The 27348-nt window shown below is 41.1% G+C and overlaps 1 long non-coding RNA gene across 1 annotated transcript; it reads left to right on the top strand.

The window, feature by feature from the left end:
* The first annotated feature begins 9099 nt into the window (after positions 1 to 9099).
* Positions 9100 to 26152, top strand: LOC131492850 (uncharacterized). Its single transcript, XR_009252314.1, has 5 exons — positions 9100 to 9313; positions 12975 to 13051; positions 13745 to 13892; positions 16426 to 16526; positions 25976 to 26152. It is a non-coding gene; the product is annotated as an uncharacterized LOC131492850 (long non-coding RNA).
* Positions 26153 to 27348: the final 1196 nt, after the last annotated feature.

The following is a 27348-nucleotide window of genomic DNA, read 5'->3' on the forward strand; positions in this document are numbered from 1 at the left end:
ACTTAATGTTGACAATTATCAATTCGGTTCATGAAATCTTCCTGAAGATGAGATGGCATACAAAGGAGTTTATTTTTTGGTGTGAATTACAAATTTAGATCTTGCTGTTTTATAATCAGTTAGGTTACAATAGAGACTTGAAGGAAAACATAAATGGCATGTTGAATACACCACTTGGATCATTTCTACCACGAATTCATTACCTCCCTGTTGATTTTCCTTCTCTTCTGTAGCATGCACTGACCAGAGGGACAATCGAATTTCCACGTGGGTAAACTTTGGAACAGCCATCCATATTTCAGGACTCCTGAAATCTTCTCTAAAGATAATTGTATATGTAAAAACTGACTTGTTATCAGAAAACCAGGGTCCAAGCCTTTATTCCTCTCATTAACTTATCTTGATCAAGTCAATCTGTCTTTGAGCTATTTCTTTTTCAGTAAACTTGTAATCGTAATTCCTACCTTCCAGTTTGTCTTCTGAGAATTATATTCTGTGACTTCTTTCAAAATTGGGGCCACCCATTAGGAGTAGGAGGGTAATTCATCCCAAACTCATCCTGCCAAATGCTCACCAGATGCTGACGAAGTACCACACAGTGTTCTGCTAGTGAAGAGAATAGGACCGTCTCTACACTTGAGGAGTAAACACCCAGGTCTCAGAGAGGCGGTAAAGAAATAAATATGTGAGTAAAGATTGTGTTGGGTGCTACAAAGGAATGGACAAGCTGCTCTGAGAGACAGAAAACACCTCTGAGGGTATGACATGTAAGCTCTAGTTCCTACAGGCCGAGAAGGCATCAGCCATGGAAGGGGAATGGATGCCACGTGAGTGATTAAAAAATAATCAAAGCCAGACCCCAGCGAGACCAAAAAGACACTGCTCCCTGTGACAGGAGAGACGTTCAATCCCCTCATCTATGCCACAGAAAGAGGAAGGGCTTGTACAACACGTTTGCCCTCTCTAGGGGGCACCCAGGGGGAGGTGTCAGACATCCTGAAACTTCATGGAGCATGCAACCCATGTACAGCATTATTTAGGTATCCTGTGTGAAGAAGGTTCTTATGCATTTTCTGTAGTATTAATACTGAGAGTACTGCAGCTGGCTTTCTGAAGCCGCCCCAAGTCATATCTCTATTTGAGATAGCAGCATGAGACTTTGTAGAGCCATTCATCTGTTCAGTCAGCATCTATGTGGGCCATGCCATCTGTATGCCCGGCACTGTGGTAGGCACTGGAAAAAGAGGAAGGCACACTCCCCGCCTTCTGGGAGCTCAGAGCCAAGCCCAGAATAGACAAGTAAACAAAAGAGGCCAGTGGAACACATCACAATGTGAAGGAGGACGTGAGCTCTGATGTGATAGAGGCATGGGGGGTGGGGGGACTCGCTCAGACTCGAGGGGACACGGCTGGAGGAGGCTTCCCAGAGCCGCCATGTGTAATAACGGTTCAAGGCATGAGTTGGCACGCCCATTTGGGATATTGCAGGGGTTCCAGTCAGAGCAGAAACGTACATTTTAGGAGACTAAGGAGAAGAAAAACAGGCCAATAGAGATGGGCCTTATGTGCCCTTCTGGAGATTTGAGATTATGCCCTAAAGGTCATGGATTGCTAGCAAATAGTTCTGAACAGAGAAGTTACGCATCTCTTTTGCATCCATGAGGAAATGTTATTATATTTTAGATTTAACTTTCAGAATTGTTCCATACAAGAAAATACATAAAGCATAAGTGTGCAGCTCAATTGGAATTAGAAATTACAGGGGTGCCTGGGTGGCTCAGTCGGTTGAGCAACCGACTTCGGCTCAGGTCATGATCTCGCGGTTCGTGATTTCGAGCCCCGTGTCGGGCTCTGTGCTGACAGTTCAGAGCCTGGAGCCTGCTTCGGATTCTGTGTCTCCCTCTCTCTCTGCCCCTTCCCCACTCATGCTCTGTCTCTCTCTGTCTCAGAAATAAAGAAACATCCAAAAAAAAAATTCTAGAATTAGAAATTACATTTTAGGAGGGGATTTTATGTTATTTATTTATTTATTTATTTATATTAAATATAATTTATTGTCAAATTGGTTTCCATGCCAACACCCAGTGCTCATCCCAACAGGTGCTCTCCTCAATGCCCATCACCCACTTTCGGGATTTTATTATTCTATGATAATTTACAGTCATTTTGGCTGCTGTCTTATATTTTCATACTACACGTGTTTCAAGATTCAACTTGAAGTGAAGACATTATTTATTCTGGCCTAATTCATGATAGAGCAGTGCTAAATTACTCTAATTTGTATATCTGAAGGATGTAAAGGAACTCAATAAACACTCACCAAACTTCAGTCGTATCAGCCTCCCTTCTGTTACACAAACACCATAGCACTTTCCTCAGCTCAGAGTATTTGCACCTGTTGTTCCCTCCACCCAGCACTCCCTTCCCTCCGCACCCATTAGATTGGACTCCTTTGCATTCTTTAGAACCCAACTTAAATGTCACCTCCCTGAAGGGATAGTCCCTGACTTACTGAGTCAGCAACTCTGGGGTTGGGCACAGGACACACTGAACTTTGAGAACCACTGGTTAAGAATTATAGGATAAGCCAGGGAGATTCTGAGTTCTAAAGGACTTAGGCACCATGATGAATGTATTCCAATAAATAAAAATCCTATATATATATATATATATACTTATGCATTGTTTGTGTAATAGGTGCTATAAAGAAAAGAAGATAAGTAAGGACCAATGATGCTAGTGGACCATGAACCCCAAGGTTCACAAAAAATCCATTCATTTCTCCATTAAATAGGGCAGTGGCAGTGGCCAACTACAAGGGATAAGATGGTCACAGACGGCATCCTGTGTTCCTGAATCAGCCTTGAGTTGTGATGTGACTCAGGGGATATCTGAGGATCTGGGGACAGTGCAGTCCAGGAAAAGTTCTCAAAGCAGCAAGAGGCTTGGTGTGCTTGAGAAAGAGAAGGGAGAGCAGCATGTCTACAACACCAGAGCAGGGGCAGCGAGAGAGAAATGGGTTGCAGAATGAGGTACAAGCAAATGTACGTGGCCATGGTGACGTTTGGATTCGACTCTTCATGCAAGGACAGTTTTGGAGTGTTTTAAGCAGTCGGATGACATGAAGGGATTCTCGGTTTTGAAAGATAACTCTGGATGCTGGGTAAGAATGTACCAGGAGGGCAGAGGTGGGCCTGATGCTATCACTGATACCCTTATGAGGCTTACAGCATACTCAGCCCTGCTTTAAACAATTTACAAGCATTAACTAATTCACCAATACCTACAACACCTGATGAGGTGGATACTATCGCTCGCCCCACTTTATGAACTAGACAACTGAGGCACAGAGAGGTCAGTAACTCTTCCGAGATTGGACAGCTGGTAAGTGGGAGAGGCAGGACTCAAATGCAGGCAGCATGAATTCAGAGTCTGTACTCATAACCACCATGCTAAAATAGGCATCCTGCTCTTGTCTTCCCTCCTGACAAAGGAGGGCTTTGAGCTTAAAATAGAACACTCTAGTAAAGTGCTTTGAATATTAAGAAGGGTACTATGTGAATTTAACAATGCCGTTGTATTGTATAAATATAACTCATTAAACAAAGTATAATGAATTGGCTCCTAATCTTCTGTATGTTGTGGTTAAAAGCAGCACTAATATTTCCAGCAAGAAAAACAATTAGCACATTCATTAAGTAGAGTCCTGCTTACACTTCACTCATTAACTTTAATCATCTATGAAATGCTTAAACTAAACTAACCTGTCAGCCCCAGAGTCATTAGTGCCTGTCTGCAAAAGATGATGCTTTAATTTTTAGGGTATGTTTTAATTTTACAGACTAACAAAGAACCCAGCTCAGTCACTGTTTTCCCTTAATGGTACTTGTGATCAAGATATTGAATATTATTTAAGCTAAGAAATTATTATCCTTCACAATAGCACCATAAATTGGATCCTAATTAATGGTTACATTTGTTTCCCTTCACTTTCCCAAATACCACACTCCTGTTTAGCCTTCTTTTGTCAGCAATACGCATTCTTAAATGAAACAGGTCAATACTGTTGACCCTTGAACATCGTGGCAGGTAGGGGTGCCAATGCCCTGCCTAGTTGAAAATCCACATATAACTTCTGACTTCCCTAATAGCCTACTGTTGACTGATAACATAAACAATCAATTAATGCGTATTCTGTAGGCTATATTTTTATATACTGTATTCTTACAGTAAATTAGCAAGCTAGAGAAAAGAAAATGCTGGGGGACTTGGGTGGCTCACTCGGTTAAGCGTCCAACTTCTGCCCAGGTCATGATCTCACGGTTTGTGAGTTTGAGCCCCACATCAGTCTCTGTGCTGACAGCTCAGAGCCTGGAGCCTGCTGCGGATTCTCACCATTGGGAAAACTTGAATATGGAGCTGATATTAGAGGTTTTTAGGATATTATTGTTTCATAAGTGATATAATAACATTTGTTAGGCAGGAACAGGCTCCTAGTTTTAGGAGATGTAAAAGTCTTCGGAGCTGAAGGGTCATGACTGAAATCTACATGAAAAAGGTTCAATAACATTAGATATACAGATGGATAGATAGATGGATTGATCGAGGGACTGAATTCTGGTTCCCCCACCAAATTCTTATGCTGTATCCCTAATCGCCCATGTGATTATATTTGGAAAGGCTGTTAAGTAATTAAGGTTAAATGATACCGTGAGAGTGGGACTTAATCAAATAGGACTAGTGTCTTATAAGAAGAGGAAGAGACAGGAGTGTACACAGAAGAGACTGGGGGAGAGCACACAGCAAGATGGCGAGCCAAGGAAAGAGGACTTAGGAGAAACTGAGCTTAACAACTTTGATCTTGGACTTCCAGGCTCCAGAAATGTGAGAAAATAGATTTTTGTTGTTTAAGCCACCGAGTCCATCGTATTTTGTTATGACAGCCCTAGCAGACAAGACAGATAAGGAGATGATAGATAAAGGTTGCATGATAGATGAGAGAGAGGGAGGGAGGGAGGCAGACAGAGAGCAAGAGAGAGATGAGAGATAGCTAGAGAGAGAGAAATTAGATAGATGATAGATAGATAGATAGATAGATAGATAGATAGATGATGGATACTAGGTGGTGAGTATATAGTTTCTATCTTACTATTCTTGAAAATTTTTCTGACTTTGAAATTTTCATAATAAAAATGTGGAGGGAAGCATCCTTGATTTTGAGCATTTGGGGTATGGGAAAAGAAAGCATTAATGCAATTTGCAAATCGAGGGGGGGAGGTAGGATTTACATGGATATTCTAAAATAGAGGCTTCTAGTAGAAAAGTCCAATAGAAAAGAAGTTTCAGAGTTGTTCTAGAAATAAGATTAGGGAAGAGGTTAATAAAAAAGGAATGCCTCAGGTAAGGATCATAAATGGTCTACACCCACCTTACTTTCAAGTAAACTGAAACTTCTTTGCAGATTTGGCTTATTTACTCTTTTCTATATATAGCTATCACTATCAGCCTTGATCACCGGAGGATTAATTTTTTGAGGAATCTGTGAAAAATATTGATCTGACGTATGTTTTATCAGAGTTCAGGGGTATTACCAGTAACTGTAGCAGGTAAAGCTGATGTGAGAAAAGGCCCTCCCACAGCCAGAAGAATCAATGAATAAAAGGAATTTTTTTTATGCATTACTAGGACACGTAAGAAAAACTGGATACACGGAAAGATATACTACATCCCTGGGTGGGAAAACTATTGTAAAAAATATCAATTCTCTCCAGATCTATACATAGATCCAATGTAATTCCAATAAAAGTCTCAGCCAGATTTTTCATGTATCTTGAAAAGCTCATTCTAAAATTTGTGTTGAAGACCAAGATTGACAATAATAGAAAAAGAAAAAAAAACTTCTCTGCATAAAAAGAAGAAAAAGATTTAGTGATTTGTCCTCACAGATACTAAGCTGTGGTTATGAAAACAGCGTGATGGCATACTACTGGTGTGGGATAAATAAACAAAAGTAGAGTGTCCAGAAACTGATCCTCCACAGATGGAAAATTGATGTATCACAGAAAAGACTTTGCATATTAGTGAGGAAAGGATGGATTTTTTTTTATTTTTTTAATGTTTTTGTTTTTGAGACAGAGAGAGTCAGAGCATGAGCAGGGGAGGGGAAGAGAGAGAGGGAGACACAGAATCTGAAACAGGCTCCAGGCTCTGAGCCGTCAGCACAGAGCCTGACGCGGGGCTTGAACTCATGGACTGTGAGATCATGACCTGAGCCGAAGTCAGACGCTTAACTGACAGAGCCACCCAGGTGCCCCAGGATGGATTTTTGAATAACTGGTGCTTGGACAATTGGCTATGTGTATTAAATATACGAACTAAATCCTTCACGGTGTAACCAAAAATCCCTTTTAATTCAGGTTAAAGTTTGAACTAAAATTTTTCTTTGTAGACTCTGGTTAGGAAAGAACTTACTTCAATATGACCAAATAAGAGGGGAAGAAAAAAAAAAAAAGGAAAATATTGTCATTTTCCCTATCCCCAATTTAAAAATCCCTGCCATCATTTAACAGGTGAAAATAACCCACACGTTGGCAGAAGATATTTACAATTCATATAGTAAACAGAGGACTGGCATGCAGAATACTTAGAACTCCTGATGGTGAAGAAGACAAGTGAATGGGCAGAGGCATGAACCACAGCATTTCACAGAAGAGCAAACAGAGAGTCGATAAACATACAACATGTTGTTCCCTTATTAGAAGTTGAGGAGGGGCCCCTGGGTGGCTCAGTCAGTTAGGCCTCCAACTCTTGATTTCGGCTTAGGTCATGATCTCAAGGTTCGTGAGTTCAAGCCCCACGTGGGGCTCCACACTGACAGTGTGGAGCCTGCTTGGGATTCTCTGTCTCCCTCTCTCTGCCCCTCCCCTGCTTGCTGTCTAACTCTCTCTCTCTCTCAAAATAAATAAACATGAAAGAAAGAAAGAAAGAAAGAAAGAAAGAAAGAAAGAAAGAAAGAAAGAAAGAAAGAAGGTGCAGGGGCCTGGGTAGCTCAGTCGGTAAAGCACCTGATTTCAGCTCAGGTGATGATCTCAACAGTTTGTGAATTCCAGCCCCACATTGGGTTCTTTGCTGTCAGCTCAGCCTGGAACCTGCTTTGGATTCTGTGTCTCCTGCTCTCTGCTCCTGCCCCGCTTGCACGCTGTCTCTCTCTCTCTCTCTCTCAAAAATAAATAAACATAAAAAAACGACATTGAGGAAATGCAGATTGAAACTGCAAAAAATATACCATTTACACTCACCAGATTGTAAAGTCATACAGTCCCACATGTTGGCCAGGATGTGGAACATCAGTGACATCTCTACATAGCTGATGGGAATGTGCACCGGTGCACCCACATTTCCCAATAAAGTAAAAAATGCAGATACCCTGCAGTCCAGCACGTTAATTTCAAGCACGTACCATTAAAAAAGGCTTTCGTGTGTGCACCCAAGGCACAATGTATGAATGGCCGTAGCAGTGTTGCTCATGACAGCAGAAAACTGGAAAACAGCATACATGATCACCATGACACTGAACAGATAGCTGTATCTATATAGGTAAATAGATAGGTGGACAAATAGATAGACCCTTCAATATTTTACTTTGTATTTCCTGTAAGGATATTCTCTTGTGCAAATCCTAGGTAGCTCAATTATCAACGTCAGGGAATTTAGCAAAAATGTACTATTTGTATCTAATCTTCAATTCTTAAGACTTTAATCTTCCAGCCACAGCCAACCTTTCCTGTTGTTTCAATTATGTATCTTTCCCCTCCCGTATGGGATCCAACCCAGGATCACGCATTACATTTAGTGATCAGGTTGCTTTAGTGTCCCTTAATCTGAATTTCTCAAATGTTTCTTTCATTGGCTTTCATGGCATTGACACTTTTAAGCATTTTGGCCAATGACTAAACAGAATGTCCTGTTTTTTCTTTTACTATATGTGGTTTCAAGTCATAATTGTAAAGGCTTTTTCTACAGCTGGATTGTAGAGGAATTCATCCGTGTCTCCTAGTCATTGTAGTCTTATTTTCTCATATATAGATCGTTTATTAATTTGGAGTTTATTCTTGTGTGTAGTGTGAGTTTTATCTTTTTCCAAATGGCTCTCCAGTTGTCTCAACACCACACAGTAGAAAATCCCATTTTTGCCCCAATGATTTGCAATACCTCCTTTTTCATACACTAGATTTTTCCATGTAGGTGGTTTATTTATGAATTTTCAATTCTCGTCTGTTGTTCTATGTGTTCATGTGCCGGTACCATACCGTTTTAATCATAGAAGCTTTGGAATGTGCTCTGATAATATGGGAGAGTCAGTCTTCTCTCATGCTTCTTTCTTCTCAGCACTTTTCTAATGATTCCTATGTGTTTATTTTCTCCTATTATGTTTAGAATCAACTTTCCCACCTTCAACAAAGAGCTTGTCAGTACTGGTGTTTTTATTAGGATTGCATTAAATTTATAAATTAACTTAGGGAGAAGTTGCATCTTGACTATGTTGAGATGTCCCAAGCAAAACAAGAGATGTCCTTCCATTTGCTCAAGTCTTCTTTTGTGTTTTGATCTACAAAAAATAAAAGTGGCATTTTAATATGGTTAAACCTAATAAATGGAGAAGGTTTATCACGCCTTTGGAGAGGAGATTCGATATAATGAAGATGTCATTTCTTCCCAACGTAAAGACCAAATTTAATAAAATTCTAATCGTGGTCTCAGCAGCAATTTCATTACCCTTGACAATAATCCTAAAATTCATTTGCAAAGGTAAAACATCAAAGATAAGAGAGAGAAGGGGAATGCAGACTTGCCCTATTGGAAACCAAGACTTCCCCTAACACCGAAATAATTAAGACAGTGTGGTATCGGTGCTTGGATAGGCAAATAAACCAATGGAAGAAAACAACCCAGAATCAGAACCATGGTATATTAATCAGGATAAGCTACAGCAACAAATTAGCCTGAAAATCTCAGAGGTTTAGCACTTATAGGTTACTTCTTGCTCGTATAGAGTCTGCTGCTGGTACAGATGACTATGGGGTGATGTCACAATGCAGACAGCTCTGTCTTGTGGCCCTGACATCTCAACACACATTCTTCAGGGCATCTGAAATATTGATCAAGGGTTTTTCATTCTTTTCCCAAAATTGACACACAAAGGCTTCTGCTCACAGGTCACTGGCCATTACTAGTTACACAGCCTTGCCAAGCTGGAGAAGAGCTGGGAGGTGGTTTTTGATATATCCAGAAATGACAAGATCACCAGCTATTGGTGAGTGCTAGTAATGTCCGGCTTACACAAAAACTTACCATACGAAAGAGATAGCATTACAGATAGGTTATTTTTGTGGAATATGCAAGAACTGGTAGGAGGTAAATTGGTTTTCATATAGAAAAAATATTAAATTTGATCCCTGTCTCACACTATGTCCATACATTACCAATGGATTAAAGATTTAAATGTGAAGGGGCGCCTGGGTGGCGCAGTCGGTTAAGCGTCCGACTTCAGCCAGGTCACGATCTCGCGGTCCGTGAGTTCGAGCCCCGCGTCAGGCTCTGGGCTGATGGCTCGGAGCCTGGAGCCTGTTTCCGATTCTGTGTCTCCCTCTCTCTCTGCCCCTCCCCCGTTCATGCTCTGTCTCTCTCTGTCCCAAAAATAAATAAAAAACGTTGAAAAAAAAAATTAAAAAAAAAAAAAAAAAAAAAAGATTTAAATGTGAAACATAGAACTCCAGCATTTTTAGTAGAAATTAGAAGGATACACACAGGGATTTCTTTAATAAGACAAAAAAGCACCAATTATAAAGGAAAGAAATGGTAAACTTCACCAGGAACAAAAGAGAGCACAAGCAATGTGTAAAAATAAACCATAGAATTGAAGAAGATATTTGTATTATATAACAACAACAGATTGTATTAAACAATGTAAATAACTCCCTCAAATGAACAAGAAAAATAAAATAACACAAAAAAAAGATGAATTATATGAATAGGCAATTCTACTTCTTGGTACAAAGGTGTTTATTGGAATATTGTTGGTATTAAAGAAAAAATTAGAAGTGACCAACATGTTCAAGGACAGAGACTTGGGTGAGTAAGATATGGTATATCTTATACAACGGATTCTAAACCAGAGTTAAAAGGAAGATCTGGACCCACTTGTATTCATATGGATAGGACCTGGAAAACATAACATCAGATAAAAAAGCAAGTTGTAGAATGTGTATAGTAATAATGCCATTTATTCTGTGTATTATTCTGTGTGTTTTAAATAGGTATATATATATATATATATCATCTTGTATATTCTTATGCATACACATGACTCTAGTCAAATAAAAACTCATGGAAAGGAAGGACACACATCACCTTTGATATAGAGATTTCCCTTGAGGAGGGAGAAGAATGGGCTTGGAAAAGTCTTTCTAAATTCTAGAGTGTTCTGTTCTTCCCACCACTTTCCCATAAAAGACATGAAGCAACATGGCAAAATAGCAGCATTTATTAAATCTTGGTAGCTGGTAACTGTGTTATATTGCTGTCTGCGCATTTTGGTGTGTTGGATACACTTCTTAATAACGAGCGGAAATAAAAGAAAACAGAAAGCACTTAGAAGGCGTGATTTGTTGAAAGGTACCTGTTTGATCAAATCAGAGCTCCCTAACTAGTCAGGAGAAGTGAACAGGCATTGTATTCATCTATCAGAGACCAAACTAAATAGGGAGTCAAGAAGCCTGAGCTCATCTTGTAGACCAGTTCTCAGTTCTACAACTGGCTTCCTTTTAAGGATACTGCAAACACCGCAGTGTTTGTAAGAACAGATCCTACCTGGGCACTGGAAAACTTCAGAGGTGCATTTAAGTGTGCAGGTCAGAGGGATACTATCTTATTCTGCAGAAGCAATAATTCAAGTAAAGGTATCCCCACCACCCACACAGAGTGAGCAATCACATAAATAGCCCTGTTCTGTGGTTACTACTCGGCCTGTGTCATGTTCCTGACATGATAAGATGCTTTGAATTTCTAAGGAAAAATGATAACAAAATATTATTAACCTGCTCTTTTCCTTCTATTTTTGGACCTCAATGGCATTTTAATAGCTGCCATAATTTTGGCTACACTGTAGTCACCCATATATCATTTATGAGGCTCCCCAGACATCTTTCTTGCATTAGGTAATTAGTTCAGCACAAGTTGTGGTGAATGACATCTATTCCATTGACCATCTGCTTCCACAATGCAGTTCAGTTTCAGGAAATGGCTCTCGTTCTGTCACACCATCAGTATTCACTGCATAGGTGCATTGCCCAAAGTTCCACTTCTCTCTGATCACTTGTATCTTAACTCTTTCCAAAAGATTTACAGAGCAGACCCACAACTAACACACGGGAGATTTAGTATTAGAGAGATTTAGTAGATGCAGTCAAATCCCTTTAAAGATGGACTGGTCAAATGGTTATAAATGGATGTTTTTATATGTGATGTGGTTTTCCTAAATCAACAAATCTTATTATACGTCATACATCACCATTACAATGACAACCAAGAGCGTTGCTCCAAAACAACTCTGAAGTGTCACAGCCAATGTCTGGCATCGCTTCTGGGAAAGAACAATAATTCTCAGGACAGTGCCATGACACCAACTTTGAAACCATCTTGAATTTCCTGTTATGTTCAAAACTGCCTCTCACGTGCTGGTATAGCAGCCTTCCTGGCTCCTTGTTCTGTAAGCCTTGTAAAAGTGGATGTTCATGTTATTCACAAGGGAGTTAGTTTGTGGAAAAGACCAATAAGGAAAGGTGGGAGGAGTGTGGGAGGGAGACAGGGAGACTTATAATTTTCCAGAAGATTTGAACTATATAGGATGCAGCACGCGCGCACGTGTGTGTGTGTGTGTGTGTGTGTGTGTGCGTGTAACCTGAGACTTGGTTTTCCATCATACCATTGAAAAACCCCTCCATGATGACATCACTCCTATTTTCAATTGCCATACTGCTATTCCTGCCTTACCAAGAATTAGAGGTAAATAATTCATCCCAGTTTTCGCTTGTCTGCGTTTTCTACGTTTTTTACAACGAGCACATATTAATTCTATAAGTAGAAGAAACGGGCACTTTAATGCAAAAATGTTTTAAGGTTTGCCAAAATATTGGGATTTCATCACAGAATAGTATTTCTTTTTCTTATCTCGTTCTGCCACACGCGGATGTGAAATGTGATAGTAACGGGGAATTGCTTTCTATCCATTGCTTTCCTGCACATTTGAGGTAACTATGTCATTTTAACCTCAAATTTATTATTGTGTCCCTGTTGTTACTAGATTACAACACTCAACTGGCGAATGTTAACAGGTAGCAGAGCAAATGTAAACAACACTTGCTCTACTGGTATTTTAATAGGCTTCCTTGGCTGCAAGGTCTCTTGACAACCATAAGATGATATATATGCAAATATCACTTAAATAGTTAAGTAGCAATGTAATGTGAGTGGATCAATAATGAGATCCCCGCGAATTGAACACACTATGAGGTTCAGCTGAAATGAAGAATGGAACAGCAAAGTGTGATTTTATCTACTAGCTTAGACCAGGATGAATAGATAAATGCACATGTGTTCAAGGTCAATAACCATAGGATCACACATATTAAGTGTGTCATATTTTTTTTCCTTCAAGGCCTTATTCAAATTCTACCTCTCCCATGAGGCTTTTCCTGTTATTTCTGGAATGTTCTTTCTTTCCTTGGCTCTTTTCGTAATTTGTGTCTTTTCATCCTAACGCTCACCACTGCCTCATACTGCATTGTCTCCTTACTGAGGCGCATAATTAAGCACATTTTAACATTTCTGAAATTAAGATGCATCCTATAACTTATATGCATATTTAACGTGGTGCTCTTTTCCCCCTTCTCTCCCTCCTGCACCCCCCCAAACAGCTCTCATAAATCAGTGGAAGAATTTATAATTGATCAAGCCTGGAAATAGCTTTGCTGTCTACCTACCTGGAGGACAGGTAGCACACCTTTGATTCTTGTAGTGTCTGATAATATACACTATAGCCCTTACAGGATAGAGACGTGGGGGAACTGTAGTTCCTAACACTCAGGCTCTCCCAGACTGCGAAGAGAGAAGAACTTTAAAGAGGAGACCACCGTCAGGAAGAATTTTTGGATTTATATCATTGGAGTGCCATCCAATGATCTCCCCTTCATCTCTCCAAATTCACGTTAGTGTTCTGAGTCTCAATCTCAGAAGATTCTGTGATACCATATTTGTCCATATAGCAGCAAACAAATCAGACTTTACATATTTTATGTAAGTGACTTGAAGTTCAAAGCCCTAATTGCTTTCCTTTCTCTAATGGACACTCTGCTGGGCCATCCAGAGGCCTCCGCCCTCTCAGCACTAAGGCAGTCATTTCCCCGGCTGCTGGGAATGTTGGTGGCTGACAGCTCGTGATTGATTCCTGCCGCCGAGATTGCTCTTTGTTAAAGAGAACTGCCTAAGCTAAGCTCACATCGCCTTCCTGGGAGAGCCCACATGCAGTGACTGGTCAGAGATGGAAGGCCTGGTCCCCTGCCCCAGTTTGGGATGACAATCCAGAGCCTCCTCAGCCTCCGAGTAAATCATGGGATTGCCCGGGATCTTGGTCATCACAGCCACCTTTCCCCTTCCGCTCACTCCTGATTCTTTCCCTTTCCCGTAGGAGTCTACCCTCCCAAGATTACTAGCTCCCAGTGTACGTGATTTGTGACAGTTGGTGTGTTAGGAGTGGTCCGCAAAATGATTCAACAATAAGATTTGGGAGCTGGATCATCCATGAGCCAGTTAATAATAATTCTTATCAACTGATGGTAGGTGGAGCATGGGTGGACCCCAGCATGAGGCAAAACTTTCATTGGTGGTGAACTGGGATGGTAAAGTAGTGAAACAGAATATTCAGCAGGTCTGATGTACGAGGCATTTGAGAAACAGAGGGAATAGTAATAATAAGGATAACTCATCACCAGTTAAAGACTAGGCGGGTAAGCCAAAGCCTGCTTTGTGGCATATCAAGTGACTTTCGTCTCCTGCTATTGGAGGGCAACCAAATCTGAGAACCAAGCCCAAGACTTACAAAAACAAGAACAGTATAATTCCCAACAATTCAACATCCCTGGCAGGTTTGACATGCCAAGGCCAAGGCCCCAGTTTGGGAAGAATGGACCTTGAGACATGAGATAAAGATGTCTAGGTTGATGCACTTGGCAATCTTAAGTCCCCAGATTCTCTTGAACCCTCTGTAGAAGTGATCCACCCCTCCCCATTAAAGGCTAATGCCCCCTCCCCACCTTGATGAAAGACAAGGCAGAGGGACTCTGTCCTTGCAAGACAACATAGACTCTACTCAGGGTCTGTCCTATCTTCCTCTTCTGGCCACTCAAATAACTAGATTAATTCACACCAAAATTTAGCCTGGGAAGTACTGGGCATGCTAGGGGAAGAAAGGGATCCTAAGCCAAAGGAGCTGTAGGACCTAAACAATAGTACTGACAGGGACAGGAGAAGATATCCAGGACTAAATTCCAAGGATTAAGGAAGGAGAGTCAGATAAGGGAGAATTTATAGGTGTGAGAGTCACATAGAATTTGACATTTGGCAAGAACCCAGTTAGGTAGTGATGGGGGGGGAGGTGGTTTCAGGAGCTTAGAGAAAAAAGTGTCCTACGCTAAGTAATACTGTGCTATTAGTTGAAGGAAGGACCAAAAGCATCAGGAAAGTAGGTAATAATGGGTGTACCAGTTAAAGTTGGAAAACCTATGAGACGACCCTGATCTATGAGAAGGCCCAGAAAGCACACTATGTAACAAAATGGTAAGGAATGCGCTGTTGCAAGGGGCAGAAGCCTTGCTGGGAAGCTCAGTGGTGGCCAACATTGGTAGATCACGCTCGGCAGTGGGAGTTGGTACAGAATTAAGCTCCTTGGTAGTGGGGAGGGGGTGGCACTTAGTCATGTGAAACAAAGTGGGTGCAATTATTGTGGCATGCAGCAAGGACAAGGTAAGAGTTTCTAAACATATGTCTTTGGACTTGCTAGAGCAGAACTATCTGGAGGAGAAAAAAAAAAAATATATATATATATATACATATTTCTCATTTTCCACCCCATACCTCCAATCTTTGTGGGCGGGCCCCAGGAATGTGTATTTTTTAAAGCTCTCTGGATAATTCTGGTATGCAACCTAATTTAGGAAATGCTGCTACATCAAGAACTCAGATTCAATGCAGCCTATGATGTATGCACATCTTTCTCCATCTTCCTGTTCCAGCTTCTTACAGAAGGGGGAAGTCAAAATGGTCAAAAGTTTGGTACTCCTAAATACAATGTGGAGAGCTAATGTATGAAGTTCGCGGGAGGGACTGGGATACTTTTGACTATTGGACACCGACAATTGCAACTCAGCCCCTTGCCTCTGTCACTCAAGAAGCTCCGAACAAGCTCCAAACCTCTGGCTTTCAAGAGGACTTTACCATTTGGGCTTCCAAATGATAACCTCATCCCTGGCGGTCTCTCGTGTTTGCAATCCAATTTCCCTCTGCCATCAATTTCCTCACTTATTTCTCGTTGTGTTTATATTCCACATATTACTGTAGGCAACCTCAAACCCATTTTTCGGTTGTTGTTCTTGTGAGGAACAAGTGAAGAATCAATTAAATGAAGAAGGAGAAAAAGGATCTTGTCAGTGCTTAGAAATAGAGGCAGTCATGGATGTACAGGACCTGAATTATTCAGAATATAGATTATCACAAGCTGCTTTTATCAGACCATTATTTTAGAATGAGAGTTTACCACTGAGCATTTTTCTAAGCATTGGGCAGTTAGTTACATATGCAGTATGTATACTAGGATGAAAGGGTGAGAAGGATGGGAGGGTGAATTCGGCTATGGTTGGTCTGGGCCCTAACTGAAGGTTCAGGTTTCAGCGTTTTTCCTCAGGCAGGACCAGATCCCCGCGCCGGGCGCTGGTCCTGAGTCCCACATACTCACAATATCTGTACACAAGGCAGTTGGTCGGGTGGAGAAGGTGTGGAGGGCAGGGCTGAAGGGTCTGTTTAGTAATTATTCTTACCCTGCCCAGAGAGTGATATTTACTATAATTGTAGATCCCTAAATTCCCATCTGATACTGTTCTTTTTCTACCCAGTAGCCCCTGTGTGTTTTATATTAAGATTCTGAGTCATGGGAGGGGAAGTGAAAAGCTTTCTCTGGAACAAATCTGGAATGGAAACCTAATAATGTTTTTTTTTTTTTTTCTTTTTTCTCGGGCTGGATAAATGTCCTAAATGAAACTACCAGAAAGTCTGACATTATGTCCCTGATTATAAGCTTTTTCTCTCCTTCTGTAGTTGGCAATTCCTTGGAAGAATAGAGCTACAGTTTCCAAATGTATCAAAATCTTAAAAATACAGCTTGCACCCGTTGAACTTTATTTTCTCCTCTCTGGAAGGTAAGTGATCGTGATTAATAGCAATTCCACTTGTGGGACTCCGAGGCAACGTGGCCCCCTAAGGAAAAATGAGAAAAGAAAATCAAGCTAAAACACATTTGTCTTCATTTCAAGAGTATGTTATTCACTTCTATTTATTTAATGGTGTGTTTTGTCCATCTTGGACTGGGTTTGCCTAATATTCTTGTGCCTCCTAGAGGACTTACAATGGCCCTGGTACATTCCAGAGCTGGCCCCTGAACTAACCTTGTCCACCATCCTGTCTTTCCCACCCTCAGGTGCCCTCTGGGCCTTTAGAGACATCCGCCTTGTAAGGAGAGGCAAGTACGTGTTTCTCACTCTATACCGAAGTACGAGATGACCCTCAGGGCTTGTCAGCCCACAAACATGCTTGACTTGATGTAAGTGCTACCCTAGTCTCATTTGGAAATCTATCAATGCTTAGGAGAGCTAAGAAATCTGAAACCAGACGGATATCAGGGCGTAAGAGAATGAGCTCCTATCTTAAGCACAAGTGACTTTGGAGAAAGTTAGCCAACATTTAACTGACTTATCTGGAGAAAGAAATACAGCCTCACGTTTGTATGTCATTTTATTGTTCATCGTGACATTTCACAATATTATCCACGGGGTCTAATGAAAAAAACTATGAAGGAGGCAGAATTGGCATCATCATTTTCTTCATACAACCACCTTCCCTGCCTCGCTGCCAGGCACTTATTCCTCTTGGTCCCTAATATTTATGGATTTATATTTATGAGATGCAAAAGAATTAAACTAGTGCAATTGGTCAGCCTAATAGAGTTGCTAAAATATCATCATCATATCCTTTTGGACAGGATGACCACTTTCGGGCCTTAGCTTCCTCATCTTAAAAATAAAGGGTTGGTATTATAGGATTGCTTGGCATCTGTGTACCCCTGGTACTCTATGGGCCACTAAAAAGTCCTCACCAGACCGGGGGTTTCTCCATGGACTTCCGCAAGACAGCAGTATAGGAAGACCCTGAACTCGCCTCCCTTGGACATACCAGAACTATGGCAATATATGCAACATTTTCTTCTGAAAAAGCTCTGGAAATGGGGTGAACTGCTTTTCCACCTCAACAGACAAAAATACCACATCAAGATGGGTAGGAGAGGCAGATACACCGTCTTGCCAAACACCCCACCCCAAGTGTGGGGACGCACAGTAAGTAGAGAGGGATCTCACCAGGCTGGTGCTTCTCCTGGAGGAGCGAGGGGTTGGTGCCCCCACCTCAGGCACCTTAATATCTGGGATCTTCACAGAGATGAGCCCCTATAACATCTGCCTTAGAAAATCAAGGGACCCACGGGCACCTGGGTGGGTCAGTCGGTTGAGTGTCCAACTCTTGATTGCAGCTCAGGTCGTGATCCCATGGTTGTGGGATTGAGCCCCACGTTGGGCTCTGCGCTGAGCGTAAGATTCTCTGTCTCCCTCTGCCCCTCCCCTGCCCCTGCTCATACGCACATTCTCTCTCTCAAACAAAAAAGAAGAAGAAAGAAGAAAACCAAGAGACCCAAAGCACTATAGGAAATGGAGACTCCCCTTTCAAAGAGCTCATGTGCAGCCTGTTCACCCCAAGACCCAGGAAAAACCCAGGAAAAATTTTAAATGCACTTAGATGATACCTGAAAGAGATTTATTTACTCATCTAATAGTACCTGCTAGAGGGTCAGGGGATATTTGAAACTCTCCCCAGAGATGGAGGCACTGACAGACGCCATTTTGCAGGTGGGAGAGCTCAGAGGTGGCACCCTCCTTTAAGACCAGCATGGGGCAAGTGGTCAGGACACTATTCCACTGCTTTGCTGAAGCCAGAGAGCATGTCCTAACCCCTACGCTCTCTAGTTGCCTAGCTGAAGTCAGTGGGCATATGCAGTCCACACGTGGGTCCCCCTTTGAATGCCTGGCCCCGGCGGTCAAGTGGGCTGCGTTCCTGAACTTCATGGGGATGTAACAATTGGAAAGATAGAGTGTTTGCAAGCCACCACCCCACAGCACTGCACAGACAATAGACTGACACGCAAGCCCAGTCTTCCTATGAAAAAGGCCCACCGACTTAGCCTGGAGCCTCAGCTTGAGGAACATGCTTCAGGTTTCCCACACATCTAGAGGCTGCAGAGGCACTCTCGGGAACGTAAGCACGGAGACCCACCGTCACACACCCCCGTGGCCTTCCTGAAGCTTGATGAGATCTGCCGGAAAAGAGCTTATACCCTTGGTCTGGCCCCCCCAGTATTTGTAACTGTCATGCGAGCAACACTTGCAGATCTCCTGGTCTGGCAGCCAGGATACAATAGAGATATAATAATTTACGTCTTCAAATAAATTATACCTTCAAATAATTTATATCTTCAATAATTATATCTTCAATTTCACGGGAAGAGTTTAAGACGGTAGGTGTTAAATATTCTTTAAATGTTCGGTAGAATTCACCAGTGAAGCAAAGTTGCTTAGAAATCTGATGATGTATTTATGGGAAATGCTTCTAAACCATTTTGCGAGGTCAGCACTACCCTGATACCATCCCCTGACAAGGACACTACAAAAAAAGAAACCACAGGTCAATATCTCTGATGAACATAGATGCAAAAATCCTCAACAAACTATTAGCAAACTGAATTCAACAATGCATTAAAAAGATGATTTGCCGCAATCAAGTGGGGTTTATTCCAGGGATGCAAGAATGCTTTAACATATGCAAATCAACGAACATGATGCACATTAACAAAACGAGAGATAGAAGTCATATGATCATCTCAATAGATGCAGAAAAAACATTTGGCAAAATTCAACATCCATTTGTGATAAATACTGCCCAAAAAGTAGCTAGAGAGGGAATGTACATAATAAAGGCCATAGATGACAAACCCACAGCTACTACCGTACTCAATAATGAAAAGCAGAAAGGAATAAGACAAGGCTGCCCATCTCCTCACTTTTATTCAACATTGTATTGGCAATCCTCGCTAGAGCAATTAGTCAAGAAAAAGAAAAGGCATGCAAATTGAAAAGGAAGAAGTAAAACTGTCACTATTTGCAGATGACCTGATACTATATAAAGAAAACCCTAATGATGCCACCAGAAAACTGTTAGAACTAATAAAGGAATTCAGTAAAGATATATGCCCCTCTGTGTTCATATTTTCATTGCCATGTTATTTACAAAAGTCAAGATATGGAAATAATCTAAGTACCCATCAATAAATGAATGTGTGTGTGTATATTCATATATATGAATATGAATATATATATATGAATACTATTCAAGCATAAAAAAGAATGAAATCCTGCCATTTTCTACAACATGGATGTACTTTGAAGGTATTACGCAAAGTGAAATAAATCACACAGATAAAGACAAACACTACATCATTTCATGTATATGTGGAATCTAAAACACCAAACAAACAAACAAAACAGAACCCAGACTCATACATACAGAGAACAGACTGGTAGTTGCCAAAGAGAGGGGGGTGAGGACCTGATATGGGTGAAGGGGATGAAGAAGTACAAACGTCAGTTATAAAATAAAGAAGTCACGGGGTTGTAATGTACGGAATGGGGAATATAGTCAATAATATTGTGTTAATTTTATATGGTAACAGATGGTAACTAGATTTATTGTGGTGATTATTTCTGAAATGTACACAAATGTCAAATAACTATGTTGTACTCATATATATAGGTTATCTCATTTAGACTTATGACTTTAAATAGCATCTATATACTGAAGACTCTCATATATACATCTTTAGATATGATTGCTCCACTGAGCTCTGGTTTCATATTCAATGGCTGATTAAGCATCTCAAACTTATCATAAGCAAAGTAGACTCATGATCTCCTCTCTACCCTGAAAACCCCATCAACCCAAATCTCCTCCTCCATCAGTCCTCAATCTCAGCAAATGGCACCACCTCCCGTTAGTTGTTTAAACCCAAAATCTATGCATCATCCATAATTCCTTTCCCTCCACTTTTAACCCCTTCATTCTGCAATCTTGTCAGTCTGTCTATCAACATATGCTAAATCCATTCACTTTTCTCCACCTCCATTGCTATCATAATACAAATTACCATTATTTCCTATCTGGAATACTGTAATAATTGTTGCAGTGCCTCTGGTTGCCAGATATAGTATCCAACCTGTAGGTATAGATGCTTGTCCATAGCTAGGTCAATCAGATTCCCTCTCCCAGGAATATGAGTCTTAATCAAAAGGACACACAGAAGTCCCCTCAGTTCTATCACTATTTTAGGAAGTTAGTTGTAGATGGGTCAATAACAACTTTATTACCAAGAGGAACCAATTCAAGGATTCCTGACCCTGAGATGCTAGAACTTTTTTGGATCCTTTGAAGCCTCATCATTACCTTTTTTTTTTTTTTTTTTTTTGACTTGTGAGCTACCCAGTATCCTTCCCTAAGGAAGGGTGCAGCGAAAAGTCTCCCTTGGACATCTCTAAAGAATCCACAAATGAGCTTTAGTTGGATTCCTGTCATGACAGAAGACACAAAAACTTGATTAGAACAGCACCAGTCCTCATGTCAGTGAACAGGGACTTTTCTTTCTTACTCATTAGCCTTATCCTTAATGCTTAGTGCAGTGTGGCACTAAGGCTATAATACATTAACCAAATATTTGTTAAGTGAATAAATAAATGAATGTTATCCACGCAAAGAAGGAAAGAATAAAGGGGGGTCTAGACAGAAAAAGCATCACATTGGGATGAGAGAAAACATGGTGCATTAAAGAACCAAAAAGAAGTCAGTCTGCATGTCGTCTCGAGAGTCAGTGAGGGGATGGTTAAGTATGAAGTAGGAGTGGTCAAATCGTAAAGGAGTACAAGCCTGTAAAAGTGCAAACTTCATGGAGGAGGAAAATGGTACATCTTTGCATTTTAAGCAGAGGAGAAAATGATAAAATTTGCATTCAGAGATGACCCTCTGGTTGCAATATGGAGGTTTGAGTTGGAGAGGCAACGGACTAGAAATAAGTGGCTAGCCTAGGGTAGCAGTAACATGTTGCTGTATTTTATGAGACTTTGAAGAGGTAAAATACAGTGATAGAGAGCTAGCGGTCAGGGATGATGTCTGATTTCTGGCTTGTCTGCCAAATGGGTGTAGATGACATTGACTAATCTAGGGAATATGGGAGAAGGAGCAGGTGTCAAGAGAATGGTGATGAATTGAGTTATGGACACAATGAGATGAGGTTTCTATAAGACATGCTAATGTAAAGGTCCAGGAAGCAACCGGATATACGGATCCAGAGCCAAAGGGAAAGAAGTATATAAGCTGAAAATGTAGGTAGGCAGTCATCAGCATAAAGATACAACAGAAGATGTAGGAGCAAGTAAGATTGCATAGCAGGGCAATGTAGCATGAGGAGAACAGAAAGCCCAAGACAAAACCTCGAGGAGAGAAACCAATTCTTAAGGGCAGGCAGAACAAGAGGAGCCTGCAAAGAATATTGGAAAGGACCAGCTAGAGAAATAAGAGACACAGAAGTATTTTAAAAGCCAAGAAAAGGGAAAATTTCAAGAAGGAAGGAGCAGTCAAATGCTGCTCTGAAATCAAATGAGATAAGGGCTTCAAGTTTGGGTTGCATTTAGCAACAAGGACATCACTCAGACTCAGTGGGAATGACTCCAACAAAGGAAGTAGAGAGGAGTCTGTGGGAGAGGGGCAAAGGAGAGGAGAGAGTAGAGAAGTGAGGTCAAAACTCTTCTCAGGATTTTGTCTTGAAAGGGGAGATGAAAGAAGGCAATGGTTGGAGAGGGATTAGGGGTTGTGGGAAGGTTTTGTGTGTTTAAGATGCAAGCATGTGAGCATCTTTAAACAGTGATGGGAAGGAGACAATAGGGGAAAAGAGGGCAATAAATAGAAGATGGGACCAGAAGTGAAAGAGATCTTAAATGCTGTCAGGTATTTCTCCATCAACTGTTTCGTGTTTTCCAAGTAACCATTGCAAAGTTTTCTACTTTCTCCAAATTCTTGATCTTCTCGCCCTCACTCACTATCAACCGAAGTAGCTCCTCATACCTCAAGAGAAAATGGAGCCATCAGACAGGAGCTCTCTGGACTTCCTGTATCCATGCCCATCTTTTCCTCCTTTCATCCTGATAAGCTGAGAGGTGTTCCAACTCCTGTTTGGGGCTATTGCCCCACTTTCCCCCCTCCCCCATCCGTTCATTCAACTTTTCAAATAGCCCCAACTTTGTGGCAAGTGTGCACTAGGCCCAGGAGACACAAAGTTGGAAAACATATAGTCCTTCCCCCAAGGAGGCCAGAGTCTATTGGAGAGAAAGATAGGTAACCATACTATAAATAGACAATATTGTTAATGCTGTAATAAAAGTGTGAAGAGAGGGGCGCCTGGATGGCTCAGCTGGTTTAGTGTCCAACTCTTGATTTCAGCTCAGGTCACAATCCCAGTGTTGTGGGATCGAGCCCCACATGAAGTCCCATGTCAAGCCCTGCGTCGGGCTCCATACAGAGAGTGAAGCCTGCTTGGGATTCTCTCTCTCCCCCTTTGTCCCTCTCCCCTGCTTATACTCTCTCTTTCTCTAAAATAAAAAAAATTAATTTAAATTTTTAAAAAAATGTGAAGAGAGTCCTGAATGATCTCAAATGGTTCTTTTGGGCTCTCAGAAAATCCTGGTGTCTCCACTTCCAAAGACCAGGCCCTCTCGGTTCACCAGTCCCAACCGATCAAGGAATATTATGGAAACCCTACAGAAAAAATGCCATTTTAACATTGCAGAAGAAAACAAAAACCCCAATTCTCTGAGGTGCATTTGACTCAATAGAAAGAAAACTTTCTGTTTCGCAATACAAATGTACTCTTAATGTATTATCTTTAAGTGTTAAGTAAACAAAGCACCCCATACAATTTCAAGTGTTATCATTTATTTCTTAGTAGCAAATTTTAATCGCCATGTTCCAGAGACAAGGTTATGGAACAATATAGGAAAATTCTCAACATATATTTTAGGCTTCCCTTGGATATAGTTTGAGGGAGGATGGTAAATATGTTAGACAATGTAATTACCACCATATTGAGTTTGCTACATTAAGATTGAAGTGTATTCATGTATGAATAACTGAAATGTATGAAATGTTCAAATTGTATCAGTTTAAACATGACACTTGAAATATGTAGTTTCCAATGGCTTCTCTCTCAGCAATGAACAGTCACCATCTGGGCATCATCAATAAGATACAGGGACCTGTCCCTAAACACTTCATAAAATGAATCTCATCTCAGAGAAAGACAGCAGTCACTAAAAAAGATCAAAAGGACTGTGTGGCAGAGATTACCATATGCCCCCCAATATCACTATTTTCCCCATCTTCCTTTTAGTACTAGAAAACTCTTAATTTTTGCTGGATACTTGGCCACTCAACTAAGAGACTTTATTTTCCAGATTTTCTTGAAGGTAGGGGTGGTCATGTGATGATGTTTTGGCCAATAGGACAAGCAACTTCTGCGTTATATCTTTCAAATGGAAGCTGGTTTCCCTTCATCCCCTCTTTACCTCTTCCCTTGGGCTGGAAAGAGGATGTGATGCTTATGGCATGGCTTTAACCATGCAGCTGTGGACAATAGTCCAAGGGATGACAGAGCCACAGGTCTCAGCAAACCTGAGACCCCAGCCTGCTGGTGGGGCAAGACCACCCACCCATCTCACACTTCTCCTCATTCTCACCTCTGGACTGTTATGTAAAAAAGAAACTTTTAGCTTATTTGAGCCTTAGTATGTTCAGGTCTCTTTGTTACAGTAGCTTAGTCTGACCCTGACTAATACAGACTGGTTCTAGATAACTTTCCCCCCAAAAAGGAACCCCTGTTGGGGTCTTCTCATAGTCCATAGAAGATAACCACGTATCCCATTGGAGCTCAGTGATCACTAAGACCTCTAGAGGATCACCAACACCCAACCTGAGTCTAGAGAAAGCACCCAAGATGAGGACAGAAATTGAGTGTGACATAGTCATCTTTGGCCTTGTGAGTTTCTGTTACATTCGATGCCAAAGAAGCAGTTAATTATGTTCATCAAGGTGTTTAAGGGAGAAAAACAACCAGGTAGTCAAGGCAAAGGCGTACTTCACCTCATTCCAGCGGTCCACCAATACAGACGGCAATCTAGCAGTAAAGGATTTTATAAGCAAAAATTATACAGCACAATTAGAATAAACAGCCCTTGGTGTTCACTGAGTGGTCAGCAATATGCTTTTATTTGTTCTAAGAGCTATTAGCATTGTGCTTCCACACATGGTCACAGTTTACTATTTTTCCCAGTGGCACCCTCCATATTTTTTCTATTATCCACTGAATGTTGTACTAAATACATATTAAAATATTTTTTTTTCTGAAACAGAAGCTTCTATTGCTAAACTGGTATACCAAAGCCTTTTCATTTTTCATAAGAGTGAGAGTTCGTTGTTGATTATAAACCCAGTAAACAAACATCCCTTTATTGCCTCATTGACAATTACACAATATCTTTACCCTCTTACCTACAGAGTTTTATGGAAACTATTTCAACAGAGTAGACATTTGTCATCTCAGGAGAAAGTCCCATTTAGACATTAACTACCTTAGCTTTATTAGAAACTCATTTTCCACAGATGTCCAGGCATGATTTGCTCCTTTTTAATCAGGAAATAAATAATATCAGGTAATAGCTTCCTGTGGCAGAGGTTACATCTTTATTATACCCAGGGAAATAGATATCAACCAGTCGGAGAATAGCCAGATGGCTTACCCTTCTTATCAATAAAATTTAATTTTCACTAAGCCAATTGTGACCAAGCTCATTTTTAAATAGGAAGCCAACATTTAAGATTCTTATGTGAGGCAGCAAATATGACATCTATGAGCGTCTCCAATTTGCACTAACACACATCCCAAGCCAGAAACCTGGACCTTTTCTTTGGCACTAAGCCACTCATTCATCAAGCCTTACTGGTCCCAACCCATATGACCTCCTGAATCTGTCTACTTTTTGTGTTCCCGATGCCCAACCGTAGTGTAGTCCTGTCATTTCATACCCGGGTCACTGAAACAAGCAACTCATGCCTGTCCCATCCTCCCTCCTCCATGCCATCACAATGGTCTGTCAAAAGCAGAAGCTCATTCTTTTTAGAAGAGAGCAAAATGCCTAAACGTGGTTTTAAATGTCTGTCTGATCTGCTCTCCTGTCTAGCTTCCTGCCTTATTTGCTACCTCCTCAACTCTGACATTATGTCCTATTTGTAGACGAATTATTGGCAGTTCACTCAAAATAGACAAAGTTCACTTCTACCTCTGTGTCTTTGCAAACATTATTATTTTGCCGAAAATGCATTTCCCACTGCCCTCCCCACTCCCTTTCACCTTGACGTTAGTCGCTAACTGCTGTTTTCCTTTCCCTTCCAGCAAACACATCATCTTCCCAATGAAGACTTCCCTGGTCCTTCAAGACTACACTACCTACCCTTCCTATAGGCTTCCCCAGCATCCAAGTGAATGTTTGATAAACTTTATTGACAAACAACAGCCCTGTCAATGTTAACTGGTTAGTCAGTCTTGTAGGATCTTGTACAGATGATGAGCTAGGGCAGGGGGCAGGGTGTATGTTCAGACACGGTTATTACTCTGATTTCTGGTTCTGACATGCACACCCCCCAGCCCGCTGACCTTGATAATGTCACCAATAGGTGCATCCATTAGAAGCTGCAGTAAACTGCTCATATCAAAGGACAAAAATAACAGAGGCTTCAACAAAATAGAAGGTGATTGCTCTCTCACAGAAAGGAAAGTCCAAAGATGGACAGTCCTGGGCTCGTCTGCCACACCACAAAGTCATCAGGGACTACAGTTCCTCGTCTAGCTGCTTCACCACCTTTAGCGTACGACTTCCATTCTCAAAATGTCTCTGGGTCCCTAGACATCCAAGCTTCATTCCAAACGAGAAAAGGGCCAAAGTAAGGGGTGGGGGGGGGGGTCTTCCTGATGCTCTGCCTATGGTCTTTGGCTTATATCACATTGGCCGCCCCCATACACAAGAAGCACTGTGGAATGAAGTCTTTCAGTTTGAGCACACTGGTGCCTCAAATAACATCTTATTTACAAAGAAGGGGGAGGTGAATACTGAGTAAACAACTAGCAGTTTATTCCACATTGAGAGTAGGTGTAGAATCCATTCTTCAAGAAAATAATTGCCCTGCTTTTCAAATTCAAATTTCACATAATCTAAGAAATCATGAGTTGCTCAGAAAGAAGAGTCACAGCAGGGACTTTTCAAACAGTACATTTCAGGGGTGGCTGAGTCGGTTAAGTGTCCGACTTCGGCTCCAGTCCCGATCTCATGGTTCGTGGGTTCAAGCCCCATGTTGGGCTCTATGCTGACAGCCCAGAGTCTGAAGCCTACTTCAGATTCTGTCTCTGGCTCTCTCTGCCCCTCCCCGGCTTGTGCTCTGTCTCTAAAATAAATAAACATTAAAAAATTTTTTTTGTAAACAGCACACTTCAAATATGAAAGAAGTTTTAAAAAATTTCAGATCACGTATAATCTTTTAGGAAAACCTCTTTAACATACAAGGAAGGATACCCTCATGCAGATACCTTACTTATTCACTCATATCATCCACAATGAACTACTAATGAGTAACATTGAACATATTACTGTATGTGCTCCCCGCTTTATGAAGCGGGATTGTTATTCCCACTTGTAGATAAGAACACTGAGGCAGAAAGTAGTTAAGTGACTTATGCAAAAATCACAGTGCTGATGATAACACCAGCCGTTG

The sequence above is a fragment of the Neofelis nebulosa genome, chromosome 2, assembly GCF_028018385.1.
Source record: "Neofelis nebulosa isolate mNeoNeb1 chromosome 2, mNeoNeb1.pri, whole genome shotgun sequence".
Lineage (NCBI taxonomy): Eukaryota > Metazoa > Chordata > Mammalia > Carnivora > Felidae > Neofelis > Neofelis nebulosa.